Source organism: Macrobrachium rosenbergii, chromosome 39, assembly GCF_040412425.1.
Source record: "Macrobrachium rosenbergii isolate ZJJX-2024 chromosome 39, ASM4041242v1, whole genome shotgun sequence".
NCBI lineage: Eukaryota > Metazoa > Arthropoda > Malacostraca > Decapoda > Palaemonidae > Macrobrachium > Macrobrachium rosenbergii.
The window spans coordinates 7358959-7376583 of record NC_089779.1 but is presented as its reverse complement, the minus strand read 5'-3'; the positions used below and the strand labels follow the sequence as shown (position 1 = coordinate 7376583).

At 39.0% G+C, this 17625-nt stretch overlaps 1 long non-coding RNA gene across 1 annotated transcript; it reads right to left on the bottom strand.

Moving 5' to 3' along the window:
* Positions 1 to 1179: 1179 nt before the first annotated feature.
* Positions 1180 to 13938, bottom strand: LOC136825693 (uncharacterized). Its single transcript, XR_010849406.1, has 4 exons — positions 13868 to 13938; positions 13507 to 13771; positions 9569 to 9823; positions 1180 to 1420 (listed from the first exon to the last, which is right to left on the bottom strand). It is a non-coding gene; the product is annotated as an uncharacterized lncRNA (long non-coding RNA).
* Between the last annotated feature and the right edge of the window lie 3687 nt (positions 13939 to 17625).

The following is a 17625-nucleotide window of genomic DNA, read 5'->3' as shown; positions in this document are numbered from 1 at the left end:
GGAGTGCCATTGCCACTTATTAACCAAATATAGTTTGGATATTGGTTTCTAGAGTACATCATAATGAAACATAATAGAAATAGACTGCACTTTGTTAAATACCACAAAATTCTGGCCTGTTCAAGAGAAGTTCTAGACTACTTGTTTTGCCTACAGAATCAGTCAGTCTTTACTGCTTAAAAAAATATCCAAGATAATACCCAACCAGTCAATTTGAGTCAATGTGAGTCAGCAACTGTCCCGAATAAAAAGGCGCATGCATGTGAACCTAAGACCCAGACATGCTGTTCCGCCTTATGTTTTAAATGGTATATGAGGAGGCTTGATGACTGTATTCCAGCCAGTCTTTACAACTGTGCTTGTGATGGATTGAAAACTACAGTTCCTCCCCATTCCCTCTATGTAAAAGCATTGTCATAATTTGCTCTCAGCTGGTATGATTTATATATTGGACAGATTTCCCACCTAACGATATGGAAACAATATTGTATAATTTCTTTTCACATACAAAACAGCCAGGTATGTACAGCTTACAAGGACTTTTACACAAGGTGATACAACCAGCAAGTGTATGAAACAAGTGTTTGATATAAACCAGAATGCAGTTCTGAAATTATGTTCCTGCACTCTTAAACTTCTAAAACATGAAACAGAGGAATGTCCCACAAGAAAATTGGGGATAATATAATTACTGGAAGAAGCTTGCTTTGATGCACAATCTACAAGCTAGCTCCAACACTTTTAACCCCATTTATCCGAAGACGAAAGAAGAGGCGGCTTAAAATTTCAAGATGGCTGGAAATTTTAAGTATAAGCAAGACCTGAAAAAAACAAAAGTGAAAAATTTGTTGGAACTTTTAAGAAAATGAGTGGAAAGTAGGGATTTCAGATACAGCCATAGGAATATGAAATTTAACTGCATAACCACAAACACAACATCTTAGTATTTTGATAGCACCCAACATTAGTAGTGTGATGTGAGCTCTTAGGTGGACTTGTCGAGAGGCAAACTGTGATAAGGCATAATTGTGATAACTTCGAACTCTAATTCTTCTCTTTTTCTGGCATGTCCAAGTATGCATCACACAGAAGTAAGAGGTTTGTAATTAAAGAACAATTGCTTTGGAATGTGCAGTATTTTCCACAATTGACATTTTTAAGATGCAAATAATACCATACTCAAAGACAATTTGTATATTTTACAAATTTAAAAAAATACACTCATTTGGTAAACAATATGCCATGACTGATTTTGAAATATAAAACCCATTCTTTGAACAGACATCACGCTTGCATTGCCAGAAGATTTGGTTCAGACCACTGAAGCAACTAATTCACGGTTGTCTTCAATAACAATGACCTCGTGAGGGTAAGTGTCTATTTGTATGTAAAGATACCGGAATTCCCATCCAGATGATGTCTGACAAAAAAAAAAGAAAGAGAGAAAAGTTACCATGCAAACCTGAACAAATATTTCATAAAGTTGAACCTGAAAAATTTTTAAAGAAAATAGATAAATCTCAGCAATTTTAATCAATACCTACTGTATATAATTACCCTAATGATGTTTTTTTAACTTATTCAACATTTTTATTGTGAATTATACTTAACCTTTACATATGTAAGTAATAAGCTTTAATATTAAAAACCTTTATGTATTTAAGTAGCTTTACCATTATGAAACTTCAATTAACAGTACAAAAAAAGGGTAATCTGACTGTACACAAAAAACCGAGTTTTTGTAAAACTTTATAATGTTGTTCTCATCTTCCTAGCCAGCTACAGTAATTCCATACTCAAGACTAAAGAATGCACTTCAATAGGTTAAGATGTGCTACATTCGGTGAATATATCATTCTCAAAATGAGATACTCCTTTTCAATTAAACCAAAGATATTCCTGTTGAAACCTTACCTAGCTGCACTTATATGATTGCATGGAAATCTTCACATGACAGCGAATAACTTCTTGCACTGGGCATACAGAATACTGGATCAAATTTTAGCTACTATTGATGGGAGAGCTCATAACAAAAAGTAGCCCTCAAATATCCATCTCAAACTGGACAGATGTAAGTGATAGTGGCTACAAATTCAAGTTAAACTGCTGGGAAGACAAGATTCAAGAAATTGACACTGATGTCTTAAACTTCTTGCTACAGGAAAAATCTCATCTGCATTACTTACTTCATCTTCCTGGCACCAAGAGGCAGCAAGACAAGGCAAAATGCTCCACTTGCTGGAGGAAAAAAGACACTTGACTTGCTGGTACCAGAAGAAAACCAAGGTGCACTACTTACTGACCACCCAAGGGGTGTGAGGCACTCACTTGCTAACATCCAAGGAAATGTGAAATGCTATCTCTAATGGCACCTGAGGCAAAGAAAGGAATTTTCTGCTTGCTGGCACCAGAGGGGAGGATATGCCAGGTACTCTATTTGCTAGTACCTGAGATGAAAAGTGATGAGTTTAATTTGATGGAAACAGGGGCAACAATTAAGAGACTATACTTGCTGAACCAAGGAAAGGCTATGTGCTCTACCTACTGGAACTTGAAACAAGAAGAGAAGATGGACTCCGGCAGTCCAAGTGACACTCTCCACATCTCATGAGGTGCTATTTATTTGCTGGCAAGGAAAGGCACACCAATTATTGACATAAACTTGTTCCTAAAGAGAGGCAGTGCACTGCACTTGCTGACACCCAAGAAGCCAAGAGGTAAAGTGCTCCTCTTGCTGGCACCCAAGGGGCAAGGACTGCAATTGCTGTTACCTAAGGAGAACAAAGGGTAGTGAAGCAAAACTCTCTATTTGCTGACACTTGCAGAAAGGTGAGTTCTGTACTTTCTAGTACCCAAGTAGGGGCAAGGCAAGTCCACCACTTGTTCACACATAAGGAGAGGAGGCATGGTGCTCAATGTGCTGGCACCTTTAAGACATGGTGCCACTTGTTGACACCTGAGAAGGAGAAAAGACACTTTTGCTGCTAAATCCAGAGGTAGTGTGCTCCACTTCCTGGTACCTGAGTAGTGAGGCAAGGTGAGCCACTCCAAATCCAGAGGCAGTGTGCTCCACTTCCTGGTACCCGAGAAGTAAGGCAAGGTGAGGCACTCCACTTGCTGACCTGAGAAAATGCACTCTAACCTGCTGGATCCAGAGGTGATGAGCTTCACTTACTGCAGCATGTGAGCATCTACACTTCTTGACAACTGAGGAACTCTGTGCTGGCACCTGAAGCAAGGAGACTGCATTTGGTGCCACCGAAGAAGCAAGTTACTTGTGTTCTGCACCTGAGAGGAGAAGGACTTTGCTTACCTTCCTTCTCCTCAGGTACCAGCAAGTGTAGTCCTTCACCTTGCCTTTCCTCCAGTGTCTGCAAGTGAAACTTCTCAGTTCTGGATCTAGCAAATGGAATACCCCTCTTCACTTCCAGGAAATGCAGTGCCTCATCTCACCTTGAATAGCAAGCAGAAGCAGACCTTCCATAGCTCTCCTGAAGTGTCCTGCCTTGGCTCATATCCCACCAAATGGAATTTGTTGCACTTCTTTTAGGTGTCAACAAGTGGAGTTCTTCACCTAAGGATCCAGCAAGTCCTTTGCCTCCCTCTCCTCCATTGTCAGCTATTGGAGCACCTCACCTCCCTAGCACCTGAGGAGAGAAGCAATGAAGCAACACTTGCTGGCACTGAGTGGATGAAGACAAAGCACACTTACCTGCTGGACCCATAGGTGAAGAGCTACACTTACTGACACCTGAAGAGGTGTGATTAATTCTACTTGATGGGACCTGAGGAAAGGCAAGGCAAAGCACTACATGTTAAAACTTCAAGAGAGGTGGGAGCTACTAGCTGTCATCCAAAATGATAAGTGGTGCACTGCCCTAACAGAAAGCAAAAAGGGGCCTCCCACTTGTTGGATCCAGAATCAAACAGCTCCACTTACTGACACCTAAGGATGGGTGAGGTGAAGGAGGACTGCACTTCATGGCAACTAGGAAGAGGCGAGGTGAGGCAAGGGTAAAGCACAACTTCTTAATGTCTCTAGAGAGCTGTGGAACTCCACTTGCTGGCACCATGGGAAAGGGAAACAAGGAAATCTTACTTGCTGGAATCTGATGCAAGGCAATCCATTTACTGGCACCCAAGGAGAACAGAAATCAAGGGAAGGTGAGACAGTCCACTTGCTGACACCTCAGGAGAGCCACTGAGGTCCCTGTTACTGTGGCACCCAAGGCAATGAAAGTAAGAAGACTGCATTTGCTGGCAACCAACAGTGAGGCTCTCTACTTACTGGGAATCAAGACTTTAAGGGGGATTCCAGCCTCTGGAACAAAGCAAGTTGAGGCACTCCATTTATGACACCCCAGGAGGCAAGGAGCAAGTGAGGCACTCCCCTTGTTGCCACCTCAGGAAAGCCATACTCATTGGCTGGCACCTGAGGAGAGGTGAGGCAAGAAGGTCTCCCACTTACTGACCATCCACAAGATTTGAGGCATTCCACTTCCAGGCACCCAAGGAGAGAAGAGGCAAGATGCTCCACTTGTTGATACCTGAAGAGAGGCAGTAGCTCCTCATGCTGGCAGTGGCAAGGATAAGAGGATGAATCCATGTGCTAACATCTAAGGAGGGGAGACAAATGTCAAGATAGGGAAACAAAGGCGCCCTTACCCGTTGGCTCCAGAGATGAAGATCCCTCACTTGCTGGCCCCCAAAAGAGATGAGGTGCTCCTTTTGCTGGCTCACCCGACAGGTGTGGTACTCTACTTGCTGGCACCAGGGATATGAGATGTTCCACTTACTGGCAACAGAGGAGAGGGGAAGTCAGGCAAGGAAAGGTGCTCCACTTGCTGACACCTCAAAAGGACTGTATTGCTCCAGTTGATGACACCTGAGGAGGGAAGTGTGGAGTACCACTTGCTAGCACCTGACGAGAGCAGAGGCACACCACGAGATGTGACACACAGTAGCACCCAAGATGTGAGACAAATTACTTGCTGGCACCTATGGCAAAGCGAGGAATACTGCTTCAGGAGAGGAGTGATACTTCAACTGTTGGCACCCAGAGATATAAGGCACTCCTCTTCCTAGCATATAACAAGAGCCAAAGGAGAGGCACAGCATTCCATTTGCCGTAATCAGAGATGAAGTTACCTTCAACTTCTGGCACCTGAGGATAGGGAGGAGCTTCTCTTGCTAGAATGTGGGCCCAGTGTATCATCTGAAACACTTTAATGGAATCATGAAACCTGCATCAGGGCAAAAACAGACCTACACAATAGCAGAAGAATGTGTGATGGAGTGACAAAATTCAACCATTGTATTTTTCCAAAATTTCCATTACACAGTTCATGTTTTGATCAAGATTTATAGTATCTAAAGACACTGTATATAACTGTTTAGAGAGTAGTTAACATGCTATCCTTGGCAAACATGATAAAAACTGACATCATCCACACTTAAGCAGGTACCATTTTAATTTAAGAGTAACTAGATGGTTTTCCACCAATAAAAACAACACTCTTCCAGAAGCTGTCAGATTTCATAGCATAAAGTAACAGTACTTAAAAGACTTTGTCAGTTGTATGAGCATGTAAATATCTTAATTTTTTTTTACTAGCAACTGTATTTTTTATGCTAGTTTAACTGTTCTTGTTGATTTAAAAATGGAAAATTTCTGGTAGCTTAATGATATCATTATGCCCCATTTCTTCAAGTCTAAAATCAATAGAATTTTACAAAAAAAATGTAATAATTTAAATGCTTGAAAAGATCTATAGTATATAGTTAAAGAATAAAACTAACAATAATCTAGCTGTTTATGTAGAACACAACCCCTTTTATGATAACATTATTTGGATGATGACCTACTGTTAAAGTTAGCTTATGACCTCCTGTTAAAGTTAGCTTATATCTTTGAACCACTAAGTGCAATCGCCATTCAAGGTCATCAAAATAATATTTGGCTGACCTGCAAGGACTCTGTAATCAACTGTTTCCTACCAGGTGGCAATGGAATGTTTATATTCCTGTCAGAATTTTTCGTGACCACCCACTAAGATGTAGGGAGGCAGGGTGGGTTTCCACTTTAACAGTAGGGAAGTATCCAAATAACTGCTACTACTAAAATTTTCATTACCTAGAATTAATCTTACTTACTGTTAAAGTTAGCTGACTGCTACACTGAATGAGGATGGTGGGTTAGTGCAGCAAAACTAAAAACTGTCCAGCCAAGTGAATTAAAAGTTTTTTTAATAAGGGGGAAAAGCTTCTAAACATTCCTACCTCCTGTGTGACCCTTCTTGGTAAGTACTTATCGTCTAACAATAAGAGAGAAAACAAGGTTATTCTCATATCTGGTTCAGGAGAAAGCATCCCTGTCACGATGATAGGACTAAAGGCTTTACATATCTCATACAAAAGTTGAATGTTTCACAAATAATGAGGCAAAAACAAGAGTTACATCTCCAACAAGCTGTAGTGACAGCCACCTTTAGGGAAATGTATTAAAAGAAATAAAAAGACATGCTTATTGCACAGATGCCATACTGTACTTTAGAAAATGGTACAAGCTAAAGTATCAACTCCCTGTGCACTGACTTTTAAGTATACTTGGACACAAACATGTTTGGCCGCCACTTCTTCATTGCATACGAAAGTAGTTAAATTGCGCACAGTCACAAACCTACAAAAGGCTTTTGTTTCTATGTCTCTTCTTGTTCCATGTGATAAAAGAGACAGAGGTTTCCACTAGAACAAACCCCACATACAAGAAAGGGCTTGAAGTTCACTAACATGCTTTGCCTTTCCATAGCAAGAGTTTAAAAATCAAAAAAAAAAAGTCTTCAAAGCTCTTCAGAGATGCCTTATCCAAAACTCAAACTGAGGTAATGTTAAATAATCCTTAAGGACTATGTCTAAATTTCATAGTAAACCATACTAGGAAGATTTGAAATTTCCAGTTCAGAAAATCAAAAACCTCCTCCAAATCTAAATCATGAGCAATATTTCAGCTAGCAACATCCTTTGATTGCCGAGGCAGAAAACTGCTTCGCATACCTATGATACTGGAAGAAAATCAGGATATCTATAGAAGTAAGGGTGCTGGATATCCCACTGCACAATAGGTACTGAGTATCCTTCCCTGAGAACCATCACTACCCAAGGTCCTTCATGAAGCTTTGCCTGACACTTCAGAAACTGTACACTATCTTCAGAGGATCCTTACAGCTGATATGAACAAAGTTCAAAACATCAATTAGGGTTGCATCTGCAATTCTTTCACTTGAAATGTGAGCCTTGATCACTTACAGAAGCAGAACTCTGGAGTGGTTTCTAATATTCCATGCAAAAATTCATGCACAAAAGGTCTTCCCTCAAGGGAAAACTTCCATGATAGTGCTTAAAATTTCTAATCTCCTGATTCAAGACATCTTGGGCGATGGTCTTAAACATGTAGGGGTTGAGAAAACAATGACGGGATGTGTCAAAAACGGCTAATAATGGTTGAGTTGGACTATAAAAAAAAATATGCACACAACCATTCCTGTTCTTTTTAAAGAGCTGTAAAAAGGAATATGGTATTCCTCCCTTAGCTTTGAGAATAGGTCTTTCAAGGCGAGGTTAATACTCTGATGCCTCATTAAGAAATGCTGCCCCCTTCAGGATTAATTTCATTTAATCAGAGTGCCTCATTAAGAAATGCTGGCCCCTTCAGGATTAATTTCATTTAACTATTATTATTATCTTAATAATATTGTCTGCCGTGTTCTTCTATCTTGGTGGTTAGCTGGCATCATAGAAAGATCCCCTAAAGCTTTATTATCATTATTTCCAATGTATCTACATATGTATATATATATATAAATGTGTACACTTGTACTGTATATGTGTATACACACAAATTTTCCTTCCTGTAATTTGGTTGTGCTAAGAACAGAATACTGACTTCAAAAGTTCTCCTGCCTCACAATTAAGCCAAAGTACCATACCAATTACAGAACTCTTCACTTCCATGGAGCAAAAACTTTAAAGAAAAAACATGCATGTTGTACAGCGTAAAGTGAAAAACTGATATCGTATCTATGTCCTAACGCATAACTCTAAGCAGCTTCATACAACGGGAAACCAATACAGTGGCATTCCTAAAAGCAGCTTTAGGTGATACACTTCCCAGATCACCTCAAAACATGCCTTACCAGAATCAGTTTTAACTTTTTACTTGTGTTAAGTCTAAAGGAAGAAACGAGGTAGTATGAAGCAGAAAATCCATGAACAAAGACGGAGCAGCAATAAACGCCAGAGATGTACCCGGGAACGTCATGACGTAACAGGATACTGGTGGAACGTACCAGACAGCTAGATGGGAGAATGTGGAGGGTTCTCGCATATCACTATGGAACAAGGACAACAGCTGGAACCATCTGCACAACATTTTAAGAGGTGACTGCTGAGAAGCAAGAACCCATTCTAGCACAAAAAAAAAGGTGTTGTCAAAAGGTGTCGAATACAAGGCAACAGAAGGGGAAACTGAGTAAGTGAGGTAGAGTTAACATCTTGGTTCCCTGTTAGTGGAGAAGACCAACTGATGCATGGCAGTCCATATGAAGCCTCCAACACCTCCTTTGCAGGGGAAACCAAAAAGGGTTGATCACTGGGGGGGGGGGGACTGCAATCTTAATCCATAATATATACTACTGTTGAATGTCTAACCAATAAGAAATTCAAATACCTCAATTTACCAATAAGAAATTCAAATACCTCAATTTACCAATCATTTTTCCCCTGAACCATATAGGGAGCATAAGAAGGCAGAGCAAAGGGTGTGTGAGAGGAATCAACATATCAAGCAATAGAGGAGGGGGAGAAGCAATACCAGAAGATTGAGTAACCTTATGGCAGATCCTGATGCACTGCCTGCTTAATTTATCAGTTTCTCACAATTACTCATCCTCTAATTAGACCACTCCTTTATGTTCTTTATAAATAGAAGAAAAAGCACACTCTTGTCCCTATGGGTAGGCTAACACACACCATACACAACTGAAACATTTAGTTTACACAAAAAAAGTTCCTATATAGCCTAATGCTTCTATCTCTGCTTGCTGTAGAAGACATAATGCAAAAAGAAAAAAAAAAAGAACACAAGCACAATACCATATTATCACTGATTCACATCATATGCACAAGGACACAGCCTGAAGAATTCTGACAAGAATGTTAACATTCTAACACCACCTGGTGGGAAACAGGTGATTACAAAGACAGAGCCCTTATGGGTCAGCCAAGCATTAGGTTATTTATTTTGAATGCCGATTGCACCTTATATCTTTGTACCTAGTAGCATGTAGATATAAGCTAACTTTGACAGTAGGTTAGATTCATTCCAAATAATATATGTACAGTATATAAATTGTGTTCTTAGGACACTGACACAATTTATGATTCACATTTGAGGTTAATATATCGCACACAACAGTACTTGGGTACTCTGCTCCTGCAAAATATGCCTGTGTTATTAAAGGAAGGATATAGTAAAACTTTCCCCCCCCCCAAGAAAAAATTCTGAACTAACCTCTCTACCATCAAGGTGAGCTGCAGCCGTTCTTCATTGCCTTTTTAAATAAAATTTTATTCGTAAACCTTTAGTGCCTTCAATTTCACATGACATATTGTGGCAGCATGATGGAGACCTTTGACTTTTTCATCCACTTGCCTTCTAGAGTGCCATGCATGACTTGCCTTATGTATTATGCTTCATGGTCCAAAGAAATACAGTTCGTTAGTCTCATCTACATTCTGTCTAACAATGGGCCATGTATGAAGATAACTGTAGGAAGAGAAATAGACAATTTTGAGTGCTTATGTTTTGGTACTAAGTTGGTACACATAACTGATGAATACAAACAATAATAAGAGAACACCTTACCACAAACTGGGCCCTTCACAGCATTCACCCTAACCAAGCTGTTTCTCTCAAACGGGCTGCTCTTTTCAAGAAAAGACACTCATCACAAGATGGTGATGTTTCTTAACACTAAGAAGAAGCCACCCATCACAAGTTGGTGATGCTTCTCACAAAGTCTTACATAGCTGTCTACTGACAGCTACAATGGCTCCCCTAAATTGTGAGAGCAATTTACATAATAAAGCTATACTACTGAGGTATAAACATGAAACAGTACAAGGATACATATATTGTATTACATAACAAAAATATATGGTTTAGGTGCTCTCTGACGGAGATTTCCCTGGTTTACCTTCTAATAACAATATTACAGAGTGAATAAGCCCTTCTAAAACTGTGGCAGCCTTGTTACGTTTACCCATAGCATCTAGACTATAATCTGACAAGACTAACTTAATCTTTCTGACATGTCCAGTCTCATCTGGCATAACTTCTATTACACAACATAAGCACCCCTGATTGCGAGGCAGATTATAATCTTTTAATATTACTGTCACCAATTTGTACATTCCTCAGATTTTGACCATCTTTCTCTAGAGCTGTTCGTAATCCACAGGGTTCATTGTCAGAGCCAGGGGTTATTTCTAAAGGTTTCACTGCCTTAATACAGATAGCGCCAATCAAAAGACCAATCTCAACATTAGGATTATATTCCATTAAATTTCCTGCAATTTTATGTAAATGTGGACATTTTAAGGCTGTATCTTTAATTGAGATTTGTTCCCTTCTTGCAGGAATGGTTTCCCCTGGAATAAACACATGGCAATTTTATCTCAGTGACCCCATCCATCCCTTTAACTGAAAGACCGTGGACTTCAACTGTATCAACAGCTTACTCACCAAGTATTGTGGACACCCTAATATCTGTACTTTGGCCTTGAATACACATGTTGGTTAAGACAGTTTGGTTTATAAAGCATGCATCTGACTGATTAACCAAAACAGCATAAACAATTACACCTTCGTCAACATCTGCATGGTTTAAAAACACTGGTACAGTCATGGTACGAAAATCATTTGAAAAATAACTGTTTATGTCAGTCTTATTAATTACAACTGTCTCCTTCTCATTGTCAATAGCATTTGATCTTTTAGCTATGCTTTCATCATGCAGTACTGTTGGATGCCATCGTCTGCATTGGGTACATTTTCTTAGGCTTCTACAAAACCTGTAAAAGTGACCAACTCTAAAACAACCTTTACATAACTTGTTCTGCGACATATACAAGCGGTCCCCGGTTTACGACGGGGGTTCCGTTCTTGCGCCGCGTCGTAACCCGAAAATCGTCGTAAACCGGAAAATCGTCAAAAATCATAAGAAAACCTTACTTTTAATGCTCTGGGTGCATTGAAAACGACGTAAACTGCATTATTATTGAGTTTTACATCAAAAACACCTTCAAATTATGATTATTCTGCCGTTTTGGGTCCAAATTTCTTCCGTCGGATCGGCGTACGACGCGTCGTAACCCCGCAACATGCGTCGTAAGCCGGGAAATAATTTCTGATGAATATATTTGAAAAGCGTCGTAACCTCGGAACGTCGTAAGCCGGAACCGTCGTAAACCGGGGACTGCCTGTACTAATTTCTTTGAGAAAGCTTGAGTTTCAAAAATAAATTACATTTTTCGATAACATGATCTTGGTTACAGTACACACAGATCATTTTGTTTTTTCTCTCCGTCTTATTTTCAGATTTTACCTCTTTAAAACTGACATCTGCATTAGTCCTAGGCATTTCAACAGAGTTCATGTTAAAGGAAGTGCTCTTTACAAACTTATGAGTTTGCTTGGGCATTGATGTAGGCTCCTGTTTCTTATTAAGTGCACCATATGATGATATTGGATTACATGATTTGCTTGCCTCAACTCCCATGAAACTAGTAAACTCCTTAAAAGACAGAAAGTCAATTTCATTACATGATATTCTTTTGGTTACTATGTGATTCCATCTTTCTGCAATTTGAGGTGGTAATTTCTGCAGCATAATTCTATTTTCTTTAGGATCACCAAGAACTGGGAGATACCTTATTGACTTAATAGCCATTTTGCAGTGTTCCAAGAAATCATAAAATTCTTTGAGACCAGGACCATCATTTACTGCAATCTTTGGCCAACCTTCGAGTTTGTTCCTAAATGCATCAGCAACTATAATTTGGTTTCCATACCTATCAAGAAGTATCTTCAGAGCCTTTGTAAAAGCTTCCTTTGAGCCAAAAGGTATGAGATTACTGATGGCAGCCTTTGCTTCTCCATCAGTGTATTTTCCCACTTAACATAACCTTTCTACAGCATCATCTGTTCTGTTTTCAATTAATGTCTTGAATGATGCTTTCCACAAAGGATATTTCATTATGTCCCCTGAAAACACTTCAGGTTCTTTGACAGGCAAATTATCTTTTCGCTGCTTGCTGGTAGATGATTCACCTGACCTATCTAGATTCTGATTCACAAAACCTGAACCCCTCTGAATATCTGTTTGAGCTGGCCCACTAACCTGATCACAGACTGAAGGATACTCAGGCTGCCTACCTAACCTAGAAATATCAGGCAAATTAAACTCTGGATTTTGCCTTGAATCATGGCCTAGCCTAACCTTATCTACATTCAGGCAGTTTGACATATGCTCAGTTTTGAAATTAGGGTCTATCCTAGACAGCATGTACTACCTGTGTTTCTAATTCAAACCCCTTTGCAAGTGGGTTATGCTCTTTCCTAACGTGAACTTGCTCCTCACCCTGAATTTCAATCCTTTGGCCATTGTCAGTAACTTCAAAATGATCTAAAGACTCAATTTGAGGAATTGCACAGTTTGCTTGAGTTTGGATGTTGGGTAATTATTTCCAGGTAAGAGAACAACGGGAGAACGCAGCTCCATGTTGTCTATATATTGTTCAGTTGCGTTTAGCCTGGCAGCAGTCGCTTTTATCCGTTTATTTCTAGTTTTCTTAAATTTGCACGAGCCTTTTCGACCTTTGCACGAGCTTTCTCGACACAGTCATGGTACTTCCTTTCTGTTGTTAGCCTGGCTAGCTTTGCACTCAACTCTACCCTTTTAGAACTAGCTTCACTTGACCTAGAGCTTGTGTTTGATGGGCTAAATTTTGACTCCTTTGATCTATTGGATGTAACAGATACTTTATCACCATGCAGCACCTTTAGACGGTCCTCTAGTTCGGAAGACTTCGTCTCGCATAACCTTTTTAACTCGTTTACATCTGTCATAAAGTGTGGTTCTTCATCACTTAGCTCCAGTACCTTTGAATATGAGCTACTGAGATCCTTTTACTTTAGGCAAAGCTGACTTGCCACGGACTTTATTCTACCTTCATCACACTCTGCCGTGTGAAGGTCAACTTCCTTCAGTTTATTACTCAGTGAAGCTTTACATTTGTTAAATTAGCTTTCAATTTATCACTCAGTGAAGCTTTGCATTTGTTAAATGAGCTTTCAATTTATCACTCAGTGAAGCTTTACATTTGTTAAATGAGCTAAGTGCTAAGTTGGTAAATTCGGGAACACATCCTAGTAATTATCGTACTTACATGAAGCGCTGACTTTAAAGGGCATAACCAGCTGCGAATGACGTCAGGTCGTTGTCTCGGACATCTTGGCAACGAGACGTTCACCGACTTTATTCTGAGACGTAGGAGAGACATTTTTGTTATTCTGTGGCGCCTTGATGGAGACCTCTTTGTTTTCATCCAGCTGCCATGATGTTGCCTCGTGTGATTATGCTTCGTGGTCCCGAGTGACAGTTCGTTATTCTCATCTTTATTTCGTCTAACAATGGCCCTTGTGTGGTGATAGCTGTGGGAATAGAAATGGACAATTTTGAGTTTATGTTGGCATACATAATTGATGAATATAAACGAGCTTACAAACAATAATAAGTGGATATCGTACCACAAATTGGGACGTTCTGGACGTCCAGTCTTTCCTTGACCAAGGCGCTTCTCAAACTGTAAACATTTTAAGTTTTTAACGCAGGCGGCTCTTTAAAAGACACCCATCACAAGTTGGTTATGTTTCTTAAGAGCTAAGAAGAAGTCACCCATCACAAGTTGGTGATGCTTCTCACAAAGTCTTGCATAGCTGTCTACTGAAAGCTACACATATGGCTGAAAATTCAAACTAACATTGACTACTATGTAATACATTAAAGAACTTTGATAAGCCAGCTTCTACAAAAAGTATTTTCTTTAAATCCTATAATTCATACAATGAAGATTGAATCACCATGCCTAGATACAAAACGAAGGTTGTAGGATTCTAATTTTTTTTTTTTCAAATTCACGCCTTGGGTACAGCAACCACCCTGTAATCTAGTTTAAGTCTTTTACAGATGTGGTCTTGCAGATGGGATGGTGAATCTTTAGTAGATCTACTGTTCTGTGATCCAAACTAGGTAGCCGTCAGTATCATATTTTTATATAAGTGCCACATGATTAAAGTGCATTTACTATTTTATCTTAATTGGCAAAAGCAGCATGTTAGGAAAACTGGTCTGTAATTGTTTATTTTGCTTGGGTTTTTTCTGGTTTGGAGATAGGAGTAATTACATGTTCACAATCCCTTATCAAAATTTTTAAAAAGCAAAATGTCAGTTGTGACTCAGTGCTACGTGTGTAGATGCACATTTGCTGTTCACTGGTTTTTCATTTTTTTTTTTTTTATTGTGATCAGTTAACTTTTATAGTGAGAGAGGTGGTCAAAAACTAATGAAAAATATGAAAACACTGCATAGGGGAAAAATGAGATCTTAACTGTGCATTGATTGAATGGATTTCACATGAATATTGTATTTATGAGAAAAGCTGGGATATACAATGAACTGAACAGTGAAAGGTTAGTGTCAGTATTCAGAAGGTTGGCTACAGAAATTTATAAAGGCTCATGGTGTAAAATATATATTTGGAAATCTATGGGACTAAGCTCCAGTTCTGAAATGTGAAACATTCAAAAAACAAAACACAACTGGCCCTAAGGATTTTGGATAAGGGATTGTGAACAACTATACATTATGGTTTTCTTCAGGCAACAAATTTGAGACAAATAATTATAAAACTAAGATGTATGATTTAGCTAAAATTGCTAGGTGTTAAATAATTTCCAAAAAAAATGTTCCCTCTCCCAAGAGCAAATTTGTTACAGTTTGCAAGGACATACCCCAGTTCTTGCATATTAAATTTTCTTATATATCTTCTGTCATTTCCGAATTTAGTAGGTTTGATTCAGCTTTAGTCTATTTGTTAAAAACAAACTTCATCAAGGTGTTTGTTGGTGCAATGTAAGCAAAATTTTCTCCAAATATTTTGCTTGTTTTCTGCAATAAAAAAACCTTGGTTTAATTTTTTAATATAGCATATCATGATGATCTGACAGCTGTCTTATTAATATTCCTGAATTGTTACCTTATTTTTTGTAGAGTATTGGAGATGTTTCATACATATTGTCTACACTGTGTTCTTCCTTGTATAACTTATTTTCTAATCCTTACAGAGTTTGTTGCATCTCTTGTATAACTTATTTTTTAAACATTACAGTTTGTTGTAAATCAGTTTCAGTTTCTATTAATGTTTTAATCTTTTTTAGTTTATTTCATGTACAGATTCTGATTTGTAAGTTTTGTTGAACCTCTTGTTTAGATTGTCCAATCTTCTTCCAATTAAATGTTTTGTTTTATTAACTATGAAAAAGTATCAGACCACCAAGGTACTTTGCGTGTTAGGATGTGGTATTTTAGGTATTCAAACAGAGGGATTTGTCATGTGTGTAACTGGTATATTTCTCAGTCTGCTTTACGGATATTGTAACGAGACATAGGTCTAGTGGGATTATTTTGTGAAAGTGAAATTAAGATTGGAAAATGACCACCAGTCAGGGTTCCAGCTACCAAAATAGTCAGTCAATTAAGCACAATAGAGAGCAGATTTGAGATAAAACAAATCTCGCTATAGTTGTGTTGAGATTACAGTAAAGAGGAAATCCAGATGAGGACCCGAGGGGGCATTATTGGACAGCTGGGTTAAAAAAAAAAAAAAAAAAAAATGAGGAAACTGAAGCCAAGTGGTTTTCTATAAATGAAGTATTAAGGCCTGACCTGAATAACTGAAAAATGAATATTGAAAAAGAAGCAGGTTTGTCATGGGCTGAGAATTCATGAGTGCAACTGCTACTGCCAGCAGATGAGTTCACTTCTCATCACTGGAAGAAGTCCTGCCCAGAGATTGGATTTGTTTCATAAGGTTATTCATTTCAAATACTGTACAATACAAACATTCAACTTTTATATGGATACGCCTTCAGCTCAACTTGGTTTGGTTGGTGAAGATAGGCAACAAGGTAGTTTGCAGTGGCAGGTGAGTGAGTGGTGGGGTACTGCCCACTCACCTCTCAAATATCCAATCTTTTTCGTCAGCCATGAAACTCAACTTGATTCTGAGTCTTTAATTACTATATAATTTGATTAGTGCATATGTGCATGTTCAGCTTGTCAAGGATACATGAACAGTGATTACTAATAACGTTTTTATTGCTCTGTTGTGTTTGTATTGTTAAGCATGTCTGGGATACTTAAACGAAAAGTTTTATTTCTCTTGGTTTTGCAAAATTGTTTTAAGGCTACAGATTTGTCACATCTTAACCATTATATCATACATCATACAAAATCTTACCCGATCTCTGCAGCACGATGTTAGTTCACATATTAGAAGGCATTACCAATTATGCATGAAGTAATGAGTATCATACTTTCTTCTGCAGTGGGTGTGGATTGTTTGGTACTCCCAAGAGGAATGGCCGTGTTCTGTTACGTACTGCTCTTTCCTTTGTTCTGTCTTTGAACTGTTGAAGAACAGGGTCACACCCAAAAAGTCTTGGGGGTTTCTCTCTTGATTCCCTTTGAATTTACCCTGCTCCTGTTGAAAACACACCCTTCTTGGGATAGAAGCTCCAGGAAAAGCTTTAGGTTGGTCTCACAAGTTTGTGAGGGGCCATCAGCAAGACTTCAAGAAGGATCAGTTTGGCTCCCTTCCTGGGACTGTTTATCACAGGCTGATACTTCCTTATCTCCTGGAGGATGACAAGTGTAGACAGAGGATGTTGGGGGAGAGCTGGAATCAATACGATGACTTTCGCATGAGCCTTCATCTTTCTAAGTTTGTGCTGGGTTGTCCTCTCAATCTTCCAAAGGACCCCTCTCTCCTAACACTTCCTGGTTTTGTTAAAGTGTTGAGAGTAGGGAGAGCTCTTACACTCATCCATTTTCTCCAGTGGCAATTATGCCCCTTGCACAGTTTCTTTCATTCTGATTTTTTACCCTATATGCTAACTACTGGCTGTTCAGTGATTTCTGGGTTGTCACTAGTGTTTCTTTGGTCAGCCTTATGGTTATCAGGGATTTGCCTTGAAGTCTTGGTTAGGATCTCTTTCCAGGAGCCTGCAGTCCCTTTGTTGTTGTTCTTTGGATCTTAACCACTGCAGTAGGGGATTCATTCCCTTGCTTACCTCTTGGGGGGATACATCAGGATTTTCCAGAGTATCCTTTCATGAGTAAAAGGAATACTGGTTGTGCTTTCCTTAGGTACCAAGACCAGTAGTAGTTGTCCTAGCCACAATACTTTTGGCATTCCACTTCACAAGGCTTCCTGTTGGAAGGATTC